This window comes from Amblyomma maculatum, chromosome 1 (assembly GCF_055883805.1).
Source record: "Amblyomma maculatum isolate TAMU_Amacu chromosome 1, ASM5588380v1, whole genome shotgun sequence".
In the NCBI taxonomy this organism is placed as follows: Eukaryota; Metazoa; Arthropoda; class Arachnida; order Ixodida; family Ixodidae; genus Amblyomma; species Amblyomma maculatum.
Genome location: NC_139344.1, coordinates 399,329,476 through 399,342,630, shown reverse-complemented (window position 1 = coordinate 399,342,630; position 13,155 = coordinate 399,329,476).

Genomic DNA, 13,155 nt, shown 5'->3' with positions numbered 1-13,155 from the left:
TAGTGTGCTAACTTTTCATATGCCTTAGGCACTGATGGCGTCTACATATATGAACTGTATGTTGTACTACGAAGGATTTATTTTAAATATCTTGCCTCTGTACTTACTGGCACTTTCTTTTTAAAACTATTCTAAGTTTTAAAATGAACATATAGGATCCAGCATGTGTGTCATGCTACGACAATATATGTAGAAGACTGTCGGTAGGCGCGGACCTAAAACGTTTTCATGCATTTGAAACGTGCACAACTGCACGACACATAAGGTTCATGAACTTTCCAAGTTAATAGGGACTGAAGAATGTGAACTAGTAGCGTCCTGGAGCCAGAAAAATCGTGGGCCGGGACTACAGAGATTAGCACCCAGGACACAGGTGCTGCACAAGATCATTTCGTCTTTTTGTTGTACAGATGTGCTTCATGAGCGCTTCAGTGCGGAAATCTGTACACTCAATTTATGCAACGGCAGCTTCAGTAGTTAAACAAGCGATGTCTTGGAAAGCTCGAGTGACAACCACTCACTGGAAGCCACGTTAAGCCTGCATCCTACCAGCGAGCTACTCGAAAAGGCTGCACATATATTGCAAACGGTGCCTACTACCGCGACTGTATCTTTTTGCTGAAGGACATTGTGTCCGCTGGGGACATTTGTCCAGTGTTCATTGGCACCCCTCGCGATATGGAAAGCAGTGTCTACTTAAATATAGGTGCACGATACATGTCTTGGTGTCTCGTCATCGAAGTTGAGAGATCTCCAGGGGAAGTTGTGCGTTGCTGTCTGTGACACCAAGGTATGTTGCTATCTGTGTGTGTCGCAATCTTCAGCGTTCTGAAGGCAAGGCTAAAAAGCCGATCACACATTTTCTCAAGTCGTGAGAGGGAGTTGTTTCTGGTTGTATCGATACTTGGAACATCCATAACAAGTATTGTTTCAAACATGCTCAAAAACACTAGCAGTAGCGAAAAAAACGCCTCAGCCGGAACAAAATCAATACCACAAGCTTCTCTGAACCTTGGATCTGAATTCGGAACTAACTACTCCCAATATATCGCTATCAGTGCAGCATGCGGAGCCATCGCACATACCACGCTTCGAAACGAGTCCAACGTTAAGGCGGTCAATGGCTTATACCAGGTCGATCATTTACATAACGAAATGCGATTGTTATTGTTGTGCGATGTCGACCAGGCTGGCCATTCTGTTCTAACTATCGTGTCAGTACTTTCCCACCTACTCCTATCGACTAGCCCATACATACTGATTACTAGGTGAACTCAGTCTTTCGCTTTGGCTATCTCGTATAATTTTTTAAAAGACTTCCAAAAGAAATACATAATCATTGCGGGCACTATAATTCATTCAGCCCAAGACGTGGGAAAATGTTAACAACTCTAAGTGTCGATATCGACTAGGCAAATTCTATTCAGCATTTTGTGTTCGTCGGGAAAGGAACACAGCAAAGAATGCGCCGTTAGAAGCCTGTCATGACTATATTCTGAAGAACAGCAGGAGGCAAGAGAGAACGCCAGACACGAATCCGTTGTTGTTACAGAAGAAGAGGAGGAGGAAGATGTGGAGGAAAGGCAGGGAGGTTAACCCGTAAAAGCAACCGGTTTGCTACCCTGCACTGGGGGAAGGGGATGAGTGGATATAAAAGTTGTGAGAGAGGGATAGTTGAACTTAGTACAGTCACATAACAGACATGCCACATTACATCACTGGATACTTGCCAAGTACTTGTACGTACCTGGCACGTAAACAATGTACGCGTGTTATAAAAACCCAGTCATCATGGGTCACATTGCAAGCTCCCTCTGTAATAACAGTCATATCACAACTTTCGCGCGTAGGTGACAGCGTCGTTGGTTGGTTTCAAGCACTCCTCAGACGAGTACAGGTATTAGCTATTTTCTTAACCATCCCGCACATAGTCATTAGTAAGCAGTCACAAGCTACCCAATTATGTGAACGAGTACCCAACACTGATATTTATAAAGCCCCGCTTTGATCAAATCGCACGGCCGTGCCTGCGTTTCCTACGTAGTAGCGTGTCTTACTCCTCGCCGAATATCTCCGAAAATTTGTTTTCCCATCTCCCATCTAAAATGAGAAATCCTATTTGGCAGCGCCTGCCGTGCGATGTCCTTCCGGGACGTCACAGAATCCACCGACATTTTACTATCGGCCAGGCACAAGCAAGTATCAGAGCCATGATTATAGCTTGTCTCACACAATGCCAACCACGCCTTATTACCTGCCGAACTGGTTCTTCAACGCTGCCTCGTTTAAAATAGACATACCTCTATGGTGGCGACAGAACGGCTGAGTGATGATTATCGAATGTTTCGTTCCATTTTGTTACGAATCTACTCCGTGTCATGGTCTTTGCAGGCTTTTCGCAGGCTTTGTGTCAGGTCGGCAGTACCTGTTCTTGTTTGTGCATGACTCATAATCAAAGTAGCGCGAAGGACAAGAACGAAGGGGCTCAAACAGTTTTTTACCCTTGTCTTGGTCTACCGCGCATAATTTGTAATCAAATTCTATTTCAACTAGGCCAGCTTGCTTCAGTATGACGATGTGGTGTAGTTAGGTGCCATGCAAGTGAATGGCGCGGAGCCGCAAAGCACCTAGCAAAAGCAACGCACATGATTTTTCTTTAATAAAGCAGACTACCCTCTGGTAAGAACCTTCGAACACGTAGACCAATAAATCGGCGGCTCTTTGAAGAGCGTAAATACGTAAAAAGAGGGCCTCGAAGGCATATTTCCTACATCGTGCTCAGCTTTCATTTTGCCATTCAAAGCAGGGCTTTGTTAAGCATAACTTCCCTCCTATTTTTCAAGTGGCGTTAAAATTGTTTTTGAACAGTTTCTGATTAAACGCGTCCTTTCACAGGCCGCCTGGCATTCCAGGCTTTCATAAAATTTCTTCAAGGATTGCGTTGTTCAAAGCCCATCAGTATTTGCGCCGCTTTTTTTTCCTTTCAGTGTTAACCAATCGCCGGGAGCTTTTGCAAGTGCCGAGGCGTATATGTGCAGCAAGAGCAAACACCGGTGCCGGAGCGCAGAGTAATTAGCTTTGGTACTAATGAAGTAAGACGCGGAGCGAATGACAGGTCCATGAAACCGGCTGTTTAAGGTCAGACTACGTTTAATTGGGTTAAGTTTTGGTATCATTGTCCCTACTTTTTTTTTGTGCGGAGCCGAACTATGAGCGATGAGGAAAAAGTAATGGCCCAAAACAACTAACTTAAACGCGTCTGATGTGCGGATGTAGCTCTCAGGACTCTACCTGCCACGCTTTTGCACCAACTCGGGATCCGAACTGTCGATTAATAATGAGAGCCAGGACAAATTATTAGATCAAGGATACTCTTTGGGACACACCTGCGTGTTCGCATCCAACAAACCCAATTAAATACAAGCTCTGATGGCCAATCTCAGCGCATTTCACAGTTGCTCTCGCTTTGGTTGTCAGCTGCAAGAACGAACTTTATATGATAATCTGGTCGTCCAGAATGTGTATAGAATAGTGCGCTTTCTTTCAAATTTTGTTGCACCTGCAGCCGGCTCTACCGGATTAGGTTTAGGGATTACACTAGTCCTTTTTAATCTACCATTCGTGAACGAGGACTCGAAATTGAGAGACTCACATTGCACAGTGCAGTCTCAATGTGAGACTGCACTTCGTGCAGTCTCACATTGAGAGACTGCACGAAGCATGACAAAATGGTGAACGCCTGTAGTTGGTCTAGTTTTTTGAGAAAGTAAAAGCGCTGTGTCTGCCTCACTTCCCTATGCACATCTACAATTAAAATTAATGGCATACAATCGGAAGTACATATATCATTCATATAGCCTGAAACTTGGTTAAAACAGGTATGATAAATGACATCATCTATGACTTCATATTCCTTCATTCACACCCTACCTCTCTTTTACTTCCTCTTCCCCCTTCCCCAGTCTGTCGTAGCAGGCCAGGGTCTCTTTACCGCCGGCCGACCTCTCCACCTTTCTTCTCATTAAATTACTTTAATCTTTCTCATTCTCATTCTCATATGATTAATAAGAAGTGAACTGGTGAGACACCACCCAAAGAACTGCCACGGCACAGTTTTGATGCTAAGTCAATAGCGCGTTTTTTTCCCAAAACATTTTCCATCTATTCTCTATTACGGTGACTGAGACAGCATGCCTTCTCATAAAAACGAGCTGCATACGCTATTGGTAATAATCAATAACCTAGACTCAGCGAGTAACTATAATTCATAAGTTAATTTTGATTCACCGCAGTATGCAACCATGTACGTCCCTATAGCTAGTCCGGGTTCACTTCTATTATCTTGCAGAAGTGCTCGTTGATACAAGCTGCCAGAAACGTTCGACGAGACATACATTCTTGATTACCACAGTACCAAACCTTTCTTTTCATTATGACAGTGGTGAAAATGTGATAAAGAGGAAGTGGACTGAGCGCAATGTGCGCATGCGCTTACGTGCTTAGCATAGAATGTAAAACGGGTTGCCTTCAAGGCGTCGCGGTTTCCTTCTATCCTGTAAGGTAAAACGTACTTTGGGGACAAGAATTTAGTTTTGCCTCTTAGTTACGGGAAAGCGAAGTCGGAAGCATTGAATGTCCAGGATTGCTATCAATTATATTAGACGCTAGCACGATTAAAGATGCGTTGCGAGGTGAACTCTTACCCGCTTCCCGAAAGCCTTGGATTGCCTTCACTCGTTCTCTGTCAGCGCACAGCAAAAGTTTGGAGAAAAAAGTGTGAGAGGTGTGGACTGAAGTCGCTTTTGAACGACGTCTAGAACGAGAGCTTCGAATTAGAATTGGGGCCACACTCAGCCATCATCGAGCTGGTAAAAAGAGGGTCCATGTCCCTGCTAACTTTTCTAGCCTCTGAAAAAAGGTTTTGCATGCCTTAGTTCGCTTCGGAGTACACGCGCATTAGTCAGTCTCAAAGTCATGATGCTTTTCCGACGATTTTCACAAACTGTGCAAATAGCTGTCACTAGTAACCAAAATTTCTTATTGAACTTTCTATTCACCGCACTTGCCTTACACCTGTATAGGTAATAAAAGTGACGTCATTGTTGCAATTTGTGGTGCAGGGCACAACTTCGGCAATGAAAGTCGAAGCAGGTGCCGGTAATCTCCTTTAACCTACCTGCAGCCTTTCGACGTGCTATAAACACCACAAAATTGCCGCCTCTCTGAAGTATAGGTGCGTACTGCATATACTAAAAAATAAAACGCACCAGAATTCGATAACAATTCTATTTTGCACAGCTGCTGTAACGCGCCTCTGCTCCCATATACACGCGTCTAAAATTTCAGCTCAGTCCGTCCAACTGCTTGAAAATACAGCACCTAGCTCGGCAAATAAGACAGGATAACAACGATAACAGATGATGTGGCTCCCACAGACAAAAGTAGTGTTGTTCAAAAGCATCCAAATCTCAAATGCCCACTTACATGTAAGGAATTTCCGACCGAACATCGCAAAATAGAGTTATGAAATTTGGAGGTTGTGCCAGGTGGGTCAAGGAATGTTTGAAATTGTGACAACTTCGAATTGCAATTTTCGAAATGAAAACACTCATACTTGGAGGTTGACCAACCAATATGGGTGGGTGGGTCTGTCAGTCAACCATCTGTCACCACTAAGTTTGCAATGCAACAGCTATGGGCCCGCATCCACTGCCCACTGATGGTAGTCTATGCAGACAATGGCATGCGACGTACAGCGCAAGGGAGTAGGAGTAAAGCATGCAATGAGAGCGGCTGCAGCGATAGCGTGAATTTACATGCTCGCTTCCCACGAGAAATACCTTGGTTTTAATCCAATCCGATGCAGTGGTTTCCTTATTTCAATGTTAGACTGTTGCTATGATGTTTCGATGTAGAGCTGACTGGCTCACTTCAAGGCCAGGCTTCATCTCCGATGCGGCTTTTGCAAGTTTCGTCGGAGAGTAGTGTCTAAGCATAAAAAAAAAAATAAAAACAATGTACGTCGGTAACTCCAAATATCCTTTGCAAACACGCGCTACTTTCATGCCGACCGGTTATGAGCTCGACAAGGAAGAGAATTCAACACTACTACTTATTCCAACCTTTGGAATATGCGTAAAAAAAGCCGGCCAGAAGAGTTGCGTCCTGCACCCGTGTGTTGCCCAAAAGCAATCGCCTCACATGAAAGGCGCCGCTATGGCCACTTGTGCACTGCTTCAAAGCGGAAATAGTTTGGAAGGCTGGTCTTCTGTTCTGCACAGAACACTGCGTTGCATCTAAGAGAAAAACACTTCCAGTGATAATAAATCACCGCCGTGTCTTAATATTAAATCATCAGACCCCATTGCAATTATTTCTTTTTTTTTTACGCAGGTTAAAAATGAGGAGGGTGTGATGGTGTCGTGTTAGTGCGCAAGGCAAGGAACTCGAAGTGGTCGAATTTATTCCTGAACCATACCCTACGGCTTCCATAGCCCGAGTCGCTTTGGGACATTAAACACTATACATCAACAAAACCATCCTTCTGCGTATTACACACTGAATAAATCTCCCCCTCTCCTTCCCATTTTCCTAATTCTGCTAGTTGCGATGATTAATTCTGCAAAGTTAAGTAGCGGTAGTTTATTGGCGCGCACATAGTCTTTCCGACTGCCTTTCTCTGCGCGTGTGAAAAGAAAGTAGCGCTGTTTTATCTCCGGAAAAAAAAAAAGTCACATGCAGGTTTAGTAAGCGTTCGTTCCCGTTAAGGGCAATACATGATAGAATATTTACTTCTATACGTTTGGTCCTTGTGGCCACGAGTTTGCAGTTATATGATATCCTGCCTTCTAATTTAATAAAACCCTAAAATTGTTCCTGAATTCTTTAGGATATCCAGTCACTGTCGCCGCCCTTTTAGGTATCCTCTTCAGAGGATATCGAACTATGCTTACACCGAGAGAAGATTGAATCGAAACGTGTTCTTTCACTTAAAGCATAGCAAGAATTTTTATTCTTTCTTCTGTTCCCTTCCTTTAACCAGCGTCACCGCCTCGATCGAAAGCACCAACTCATTCTCTATTCCTTTTCCTTTCAAACTGGGCGATCTTTCATATTTCGCACGAGCGCCTACATCTGCACTGCCCTTATTTCGTCAGCACCTAACGACCCCCTTCCAGCCAGGCTTCACATCAATAACTAACCCTCAATCCTTGCGCTGTCTCCTGGCTCCCCCGCTTCTATTCCAAAATTTACTCTTCTATCTTTTCTTTGTATGCACAAAAGTATATCGCCTACGCCAGGGTTTGTATTGCTTAGATTCCTTTTCTATGTACATACCATGGCTTTTCGAAAACCTCCATGCAGTGCTTCAACCTCTGGTCTCCGATACCATATAAATCTCTGCCTGAAAGTGGCTCTCTACTGATAGGTTTCCTGCAGGGAAAGAGGAGGTGGAGTGGCATTCCCAATATGCTCTTGCTACTGCTGCTGCTTCAAGCACTTCTGCCGCTACCGAATATATCATCGAAAGGAAGCAAAGAACGCTGGAGAAATCTCTTCGGCTTTTTTCTTTTTATATACCGAATGAAAATTTCTAAACTTTCTTCCCTTTCTGCCTTAAGCATCGCACTCACTTCGTGCATCATTTACCCGTGGTCACAACTGCTATGGGGTTCTGTCGCATCCTGAGAAGAGCAACGCCAAGCTCAGAATCCGAACTCCTCCCTGTGTCTATATACTCTGTTGGTGGCTTCATGCGCAACTACCGCATAACCTGTTTGTTTCATGCGCTAAATGATTTATTGTCAGATAATAAGTATATGTATTATTAGTTTTATTGTTGTCCTGAATAACTTTGTCTCGTATGCTTTGTAAACGAGAATTGTTTTTCAGTAATTGGAATCATATGATTATATTCTTTTCTTTTGCAAACATCGTACAGCAAGCTTTAGTTTTATTGCTAGGCATTTTATAGGCTCATATCTTGGATTATAATCAATATGTTGATTGAAAATATTTTTGATATTATAAAGACTACTAAAACTGATGATGATTTCTCCTTGGCTGAGCCCAATGATCGAATAAAGAATGGAGAGTTATAATGGTTTAATATAAAGTTGGGCATAATATCACCTCGTAGTAATCACCTTATTTAGACCAAAATACACACCCAAAAAAAAAAGAAAAAAACACACAGGAAGAAACACGGCGACTGTATTTTGCGTTTTAAGTTTTTGTTTGTTATCGTCTTTAGGCTTTGCGCCATGTAAGGTGTTTACATTGGCTGTAAACCAACTATCCAATCGCTCGACTCCTCTGCAGTGTGCCGCTTAAACAAAAGTCATTTACTGGTCATTCCAGGTATTATTCAATGTGCACGCATATAGTGAAACTTTCTCTTCAGAACATCCTGTGTAGCCCATGGATGATGGCGAGGCACGTCGCACCCCTGCGGTAGCCATCAGAATTCGCTTTCGTGCATGGTGCACACTCGCAGCCAAAATTAAGGGGCGTCACGTCTGAAGAGCACCATTAGAACGCACTGGCTTCCGCGGTGCTGGCGAATGGGATCGGCTTGAAATCTGCTGACCGTGCCGCTGAAGCTCAGTGAACCGCTGCGTGTAACCGCTCGGAAGGAATGTTGAACGCATTGGCATTTATTTCTTTCTCCGCAGAAATAATGCAGCATATACCAGAGAGCAAAATACTTTTCAGGTTTTGACTTTAAGGAACGATAAGTTCTTCGACTTCTTTCTCTTTTCGATGTAAAAGACTGGGGAATGTTGATGTCGGCGCTGTCAGCTTTGTCGTCATGCGAGAAACATATTACAGCCAGTTTAACTAAGTCGGCCAAGTGCGAAGCGTATACACTAACTAGCAGGTTGCTTTTGACTTTGTTTTTGTTCCATGCTAGAGTTCCGAGGTCCGGAGTCAAGCAAAAATTGATAATATCGGCGAATGGGGACCTTAGTAGTGCCGCACTAGAACATTCTTGGTGACGCTTAACACACCTTCAAAAGGCACTGCGACAACATTGTGTTTTTGTTGCGTTACGCTCGTGTGTATGTTAATAAAGATGACATAAAACACGATACGCGAGATAGTGACAGTTTTAAACACGCCATTGGGTAAGAAAAATGCGATGCTCTACTGCTCTCGTGCAGTGGTCAGTGAAGCTCACCTGTTTGCGCCGCCGCAGTATAGAAACCCATCGCGGCTGTATTTCTTTCTTTCTTGATCAAAGGCATCAGACGCTCAAACAATGCAATTTTTATGGTGTAATTCTTTGTGTTAAGGCAATAAAATTACGAGCTTGTCTCTGTCAGGAGGTAGTTTGCAGGCAACACTCCTGGGCACTGATTGGTGAATAAGCTATGTGCGAATTCGCACTTTCTGTACAGAAAGCGTTAAGACCATCTTTATTTGCGTTTGTGCAGCGCAGTGTCCATGAACGTGCTGTTACTAATTAGTTGATAGAATATTCACTGGTTTCACTTCGTGTCTCGTAAGAATGCAGATATTTGGACCCCTGAATCAGCACGCATGTCATCTAAATCATTTGTATTCTTCTAAATTTCTAATGCGTTTATGGGAGGAAGATTTTCACTGAATTGTGGTCACTGTTTTCCTTGCTGAATGCTGCTGACATCACTAAGCTGAACGCGCTGAAAGCCATCACTACTTTTCATTGCTCTAACATAGACTTCGACTCGCCGCTCTCCTTCTGATATACTCTGCTTTCACAGGCGCTTACGGCGCTTGCAGCAAGTCTTGCGCCTGCTATTAACTTTGTTCGTTGCAGCCCAGCCATCTCTTTTTCGGTCATTGGGATCTTCCCATATTTCGAAGAAAGCAGGGGCAAGCGTTAGAACGTAGGATAAAAGCTAAGGCGTAAGAGGGAAGAAGGGGGAGAAGCGGAAGGCAGTTCTTGGTTTCTATCTGAAGGCGTAATATTGAGCAATCGATGTGGCCCCAGCTCTCCAATCCTGACTTGGCGTTCCGGAAGCACACGTCTCCGGGGCCATTTCCAATATTCGCGCGGGTAGTGAAGGCTGCTGCCTGTCCTGCTGCCGGTCCTGCTGCTGTTGCTGTCTTTCCTGCTTATGACCAAGTGCTAAGCTTAAACGAAAGCAAGGAAATTGAAAGAGCGGCGCTTTTTTTTTTTCTATGCTGTATAAAAAAAGTGCTCATAGCTGTGCGCTTCCCCTCTTTCCTGATCCTATCGTCCACGCATGTGGCGCGTCGTTTACTGGCGGTCAGGGTAGATCGGGTCTTACTTGGGCTGATCCAGCAGAGACAACTGTCCTCTCAGATTGTGGATGTCCTTGAGACTTCTGTCTCTAAAGTGTAATACTGGCCGTCATCCTCCATAAAAAAGAAAGGCGCGTCTGTGTGATAGGATGAGTATACAAAGACAGTTCGACCATTTCTTTTTTGCTACCTTAGTACTGTTCAGGCCTCTTTCTGGAATTGTATTCTACTTTTTCATTTGGTTAAACTGACGTCATGTCTAGACTTTACAGCAGGCGTTCAAATGCCTCAGTCACATCAGTTTTACTCAGGACTTTGGAATGATCGAGAGACAATGTACAAAGATAATATGCCTATTAAGCGCTGGTGATAAGCTTTGCACGCATAGCAGACGAAGAACCAAAAAAAAAAACTCCAAGGCGAAGCCATATGCGTTGAATGACCGCGTCTGCGTAGTGATCCGAGTAATTGTACTGCAGTGCACTTCTGTCCCTTTCTCGATGTTATGAAAAACGAATTGGACAATCTGAGGCATAGGCGTCGGTTTAACGTTTTTTTACTCACCTTTGTTTCGATTCCTGAAGCGCATAACCTGTTGACCGGAGGCTGAAAATCATTTTGTTTCATTACTTTTGCATACAAACGCACTAGCTGCACCTACGTTAATTGCACGACAAAGAAAAAACAAATATATAATATCCCCTCTAAAAAACGCTTTCCTACTAGCAGTCGTAAATGACATATGTTGCGGATGAGATTACAATGGTGATTCTTGTACTAACATTGTGTCTTCTCTCCTGCATAGAAGCAAAAGGCTGTCGGGCCTGTCCAAGTTTCAAAGCGAAGGCAGTGAGCGAGCAGTACTTCCACTCAAAAGCATGCAAAAAAGAAGAATCTAAACCAACTGCAGTGCAAGACGAGCAACGCCCTCAGTTTCGCCCTTCTTGAGTGCCGGACCCAGGAAGTGGCCCCGGGCGAACTGAAGTGTCCAGTAAATAGAGAGAGGGAGAATCGGATCGATTGGACAGGCCGAAGCTTGTGTTGCAAGCTTTTACATGCACAGTGCACTTCTTCCCGGGAGATAAAGAAAATGTATGCCTTGAGCAGAAATAAGCTTGTATTCTGGTAAAGGATCGTTTTATGAAATGACACCTTGTCGTGTCCTTTTCTTTTTGTGTCTTATGCGGGCGTGTATTTTCATATCTTGCTAGCAAATGTATTTTACAACTGATATCTATTCATTCAGTCATTTGGTCCTTCGGTTGGTCCCTGCCTTGCCTGCCCGCCCGCCCGTTTACTTTGTCTTGTCTTGTCTTTTGTCTTCTATTTTGTCTTGTCTTGTCTCTTGTCTTGTCTCTTGTCTTGTCTCTTGTCTTGTCTCTTGTCTTGTCTCTCGTCTTGTCTCTCGTCTCGTCTCGTCTTGTGGTGTCCTTTTCTTTTTGTGGCTTATGCAGGCGTGTATTTTCATCGTGACATCTTGTCGTGTCCTTTTTTTTTGTGTCTTATGCAGGCGCGTATTTTCATATCTTGCTAGACAAATGTATTTTACAACTGATATCTATTCATTCAGTCACTCGGTCCTTCGGTTGGTCCCTGCCTTGCCTGCCCGCCCGCCCGTTTACCTTGTCTCGTCTTGTCTTTTGTCTTATCTCGTCTCTCGTCTTGTCTTGTCTTGTCTGTTTAGATCTCGTGTCGATGCAAACAGATCACTTTCGCTCACCACTGCTGTATGGTACAAACTATCACCGAACTCCCCGCTTGTTTACCGGCCGTTCTTTCGCTCTTTACACTGCATGTTGTCACACAGATACGGCCAGTCAGAGAGCAGCTGTCACTAGGACGTGGCCGCCACAGGCACTTGGGCGAAAGAGGTATTGGAATAGTGAGCAAGGATTCTTGCAGCTGACGCACTAGATGTGGCATATACTTAAGGAAAAGAAACGCCTGAGCGACGAGAATTGTGTTAGGAAGCAAAAGCTTCATTATCCTAGCTTGAGCTATCAGGCACATACATCGGATTTTGGCAAATTCTCTAAATCGGCTGTCATTTTTTCCTGTTCTACTTCGATGCTTATATAACTCTACTGAGAGTCGCTGTTGTCTTCTTCATTATTCTTTGCGGTGGCATTGCAGAAAAGCTGGCGCCAATGATGATTGACGCTGACCTCGTGAGAACAAGGTGTTTTTCTTTCGGCTTCATTTTATATTGAGCATTTTTAATTGATTATATTTGCATATTGTACAGCTGATGGCCCGCTGCCACGATTAATTGGCCATCTAAGGCTATAGAGTGAACGTCGCCACGTTCTCTCTGCATAGTCTGCGAACAAGTTTGTGTGTTCCACTCACCACTAGAATCGTCTACGTGGGAGCTATATCCCGTCGTCAATGTCACAGCAGTGGTTATCATTCGAACTGACTTATCGTAGTATGAAAACTGTCAGCAGCTAGAATTGCGGCTTCTCAGGGACTCCAACCAAAGTATACATCTGCGGCCTGTCCTCCCTAGGACACAGAGACCGACGGAAGCTTTCGTGTCTGATGGATAAATACGCCGGTTGTAATGAAGGAGTCCTCGGCTTCAGTGCTCATGCACAATCTTTGTGTCACAAGTGGTACTCTGCGGCAGCAGTGAAATACAAGACAGCTCTCATTCGTGTACATCGTCGAATACTTTTTGATGTATTTCTGAAAGCTGTGAAAGACCATATATGACAGCGTTTCATGGGCGAAATAAATATGACAGCCAATGGCAGCGCCACAGTACCAAAGCTAAGTTAAGCCTAAGCTATTTTTGTAACAAGCGCACACCAAAGGTATTTCACTGGAGGCTTGGACGGAAAGCTTAGCAGCATTCCCACGCTTTCTGAAACAACCTCGTCAAACCGCCACGCACGTATACCT